We start from the raw sequence: 4123 nt of genomic DNA, 5'->3' as shown, positions 1-4123 counted from the left end.
TCTTTCCCTGTAATGTATATGATGATTCTTTCTCTGAGAACAAGTTGCAAACATAATGACCTGTCCCTTAAATACCACAGTGCATTTCCCCCAAATAAGAGCACTTTCATATATAATCATACTATAACCATCCAGAATCAGAAAATCAACATTGATACACTATTATTCAATCCACAGACCCTGTTAAAATTTTGACAACTATCCCATTCTCTTCCTCTCTTCTGTGGTCTAGAATCCAATCCAGTGTCATGTTGCATTTAGTTGTCATGTCTCTTTAATCTCCTATAACCTAGAATAGTTCCTTAATATTCCTTAATGTTAATGTCTTTCATGACCGGTGACAGTTTTAAAGAGTATACACGTTTCATTCTGTTAGTACCGTTGATTGGGGTTTGTCTGATGCTTCCTCACATCCAGACTCAGGCCATACATTCTTGGCAGGAGTACCACCCAACCCCCCCAAAACAAACAAACAAACAAACAAACAAACTGATGCTGTGCTCTTCTTAGAGAATCACATTGGGAAATATCCAATATCAACCTGTCCCATTGCTGATGAGGTTAACCAAGATCACCTGGCTAAGTTGATACTGCTAAGTTTCTCCACTGTGATGTCATCATTTTCCCATTTGCAATTTAATAGTGTTTTGTAGGGAGATAGTCCAAGACTCTCTCAATATCCTGTTCCTCATCAAACTTTAGTCACCAATCTTAGTATCCATTGATGATTCCTGCCTAAATCAGCCACCAATATGATGGCTGCCACATGGTGATTTTTAACATCCATCATTCCTTCTACATTACTAGATGACATTCAATTGTCAGAAAGCACTTTCCCTTCCTTTTTTTTTTCTTTTTCTTTGGTATTTGGAATCCCAGTTCCTTGACCAGTGATTGAACCCGGGACCCCTGCATTGCGAGCACAGAGTCTTAACCACTGGACCACCTTCTTTCTTATTCAGTCATTCTTTCATTCATTTATTCTTATCAGTATGGACTCATGGATTCCTATGTTAGTCAATGGATTAAGATCTATCATTATTATAACATTATTATGATGATCATATTGTTCCAGTTTTGGCTAGTGTGAACCCTCTCAAGCTGAGTCCCATGTCCTTTGGACATATCAAAGTGTTCTTTGAGCACTTCCTTATTTTCTGCTACAACAGGATGTTCCAAGCTCATTTTATGCCCCGGTCCTGGAATCAGCCATTTCTTCAAGGAGCCCTGTTTCCTTTTTGTTTATTTTTAATTTTTAAATTATTTTTTATTGGTGTATAGTTGATTTACAGTGTTGTATTAGTTTCAGCTGTACAGCTAAGTGAACCAGTTATACATATACATATATCCACTTTTTTTTTTAGATTCTATTCCCATATAGGTCATTACAGAGTATTGAGTACACAGTAGGTTCTTATTAGTTATTTATTTTATATCTAGTAGCATGTATATGTCAATCCTAATTTCCTAATTTATCCCTCCCCCCCGATTCCTTTTAGTGGAGAATGGTATTTAGAAACCAAGATCTGGGTGTTTAGTGTGCTTATAATAACTATGTATCACAGGCATCCACTGATGATCTATCCTATCTATCTATCTATCTATCATCTATTTATTTCATCATGTATGAGTTCACACCAACATCTCTAATTCCAATCCAACACCTCCATTTTTTTTCTAGTCTTCCTCCATTCCATTTGTGTAAATTCCTCCTCAGGCCCTGATAAACCTGGCTCTCAATGTCATATATTTACTTATTTCTCAATCTTCCTGTATGTAACCAATCTCCCAACCACAAAGACTGCCTACTTGGCTGGCCTTCTTCTTGGTCCTGCCAACTTCTCAGTCTCAGCCCTGATGCCATTTCCTTGGCCAGCATCTGCCTTAGTTTGTTCTCTCCCTGTGGCTGCCTTTTTGGCAGCCACACTGCCACCTTCAAAGATTGGGCAAGGAAGGGCAGGGAAGAGGGGAGAGCAAGAGCCATCCTGCTAATTTGACTCTCAGGCCAGCGTTTCATTGATCTGGCTCCTTAGTGAGAATTCAGCTCTCTTCAGGAATAGATACCCACTGAGAGTTTGGCCCCTTAAAATATCCCAGGGTGCTGGGTTATTTTATGACTTAAAGTGACTAATACTGGCAGGATTAAGCATTATTTAATGAGAATAGGGGAAAGAGAAACAGCAGGAGCAGGTGGGGAAGGATAAACAATCACCACTCCAGTTGGGCCTTGGATAGAGCTCAACTTCAGTCTTAGTTTTTTTTTTTTTTTTTTTTTTTTTTTTTTGGGGTAGGCGGGCCTCTCACTGCTGTGGCCTCTCCCGTTGCGGAGCACGGGCTCCGGACGCACAGGCCCAGCGGCCGTGGCTCACGGGCCCAGCCGCTCCGCGGCATGTGGGATCTTCCCGAACCGGGGCACGAACCCGTGTCCCCTGCATCGGCAGGGGGACTCCCAACCACTGCGCCACCAGGGAAGCCCCAGTCTTAGTTTTATAGTGAGAATGGTTCCCATCAGTGCTCCTGCCCCAGAGCGTGAGCTTGCCATGGAAAGGCTGTGTTGGGTTGGAGAGGGGATGGAAGATAGGTTTTCAGATCTATTCTGAAGTGGAATGCACATTTTAGGATGGTTTTGGCATCCACTTGGCCTTCCCAGATGCCCTGTGGTCAGGCTAGACCTTCAAGCAGCTTCAAACTCCCAGGCCCCTGACCCAGGCTGGAGTCAAAATGGCCTCTGGAGGGCAGAGGAGCACCGTGTGATCCTGCTCAGCTCTAACTTGATCTAACCATTTCCGTTGCCTGTTCATTTGCTAGTAAACTTCTGGAATTCCTTGGCAGACTCTCTTCCACATTTTGTCTAATAAACTAGAAAGAATAAGGGTTGCATGATCTGGAATAAAACTCAGAAAAGTTAAGTGACATTTATCTAATGTTATAAAGTTATATATATGAGACACTTTGGTTCACATATGTAAACAGGTAATAGCAACTAGCAAATTCATGAGTCAGAGTAATGTTTAAGTACAATGATTTGTTTGATATAGTCATTACTGACAGTCTCAAACAGCTACTGACATAGTTGTCTGAATTTTTAACAGTGAGTCATAACTGCCCAGGTGCCACATTTCTGGCTGTATAGAACAGTGGCTAAGCATGAGGATTATCTCAGACTGCCTGGGTTTGTATCCTGATGACACTACTTACTAGATGTGTGTCTTTAGGCATGTCAGTTACCTTTTCTGTGCTGTAGTTCTCTCATCTGTAAAAGTACCACATGGGGCTCTCATGAGGTTTAAGTGAGATCATACACAATTTTTAGAGTGGTGCCTGGCACATGAGAAGCACCCAATAAACATCAGTTTGGGGGCTTCCCTGGTGGTGCAGTGGTTAAGAATCCACCTGCCAGTGCAGGGGACACGGGTTTGAGCCCTGGTCTGGGAAGATCCCACATGCCGCGGAGCAACTAAGCCCATGTGCCACAACTAGAGCCCAGGAGCCACAACTACTGAGCCCACATGCCACAACTACTGAAGCTCGTGTGCCTAGAGCCTGTGCTCCGCAACAACAGAAGCCACAGCAATGAGAAGCCCGCGCACCACAACAAAGAGTAGCCCTCGCTGGCTGCAACTAGAGAAAGCTGGCGCGCAGCAATGAAGACCCAACGCAGCCAAAAATAAAAAAAAAGAACACAGTTTGCACTTGTGTGATTGTTATTATCATCTTAAGCTGCAGATTCATCCTTAACAAAAAAATTCCATAACAAATCTAATCAGCTTTCTTGTCTTGGTTCTCCTATTGACATCATGAGCTTATTATTTACTACTAAAACTGTAGAGAGACCATCTCCATTTGCTTCTCCATTAGTTTGAAACAGATGAGATTGAGTTGACCTATTCTGCAAAAATAGCTGGTTGGGTCCAGCCGCAGTTTTCTTCAGTCCCATTTATTTTTTCATCATTACCTCGCTGGGAAGTTGAAACTACTCTTCATAGATACCAATGTTCCACTAATCTGACCCAGTGTCTGCTGACAACTTTTCAATCATTGTAGTCTATTCAGTTCTTTTTACTCTAGAGGAATTTCTCTGGTAAGCAAAACCAAACTGAGCAATTTCAAACACATACTTAAC

The sequence above is a fragment of the Lipotes vexillifer genome, unplaced genomic scaffold (genome assembly GCF_000442215.2).
Source record: "Lipotes vexillifer unplaced genomic scaffold, Lipotes_vexillifer_v1.1 scaffold1093, whole genome shotgun sequence".
NCBI lineage: Eukaryota > Metazoa > Chordata > Mammalia > Artiodactyla > Lipotidae > Lipotes > Lipotes vexillifer.
The sequence above is the reverse complement of the archived record's forward strand: the minus strand, read 5'-3'. Positions refer to the sequence as shown.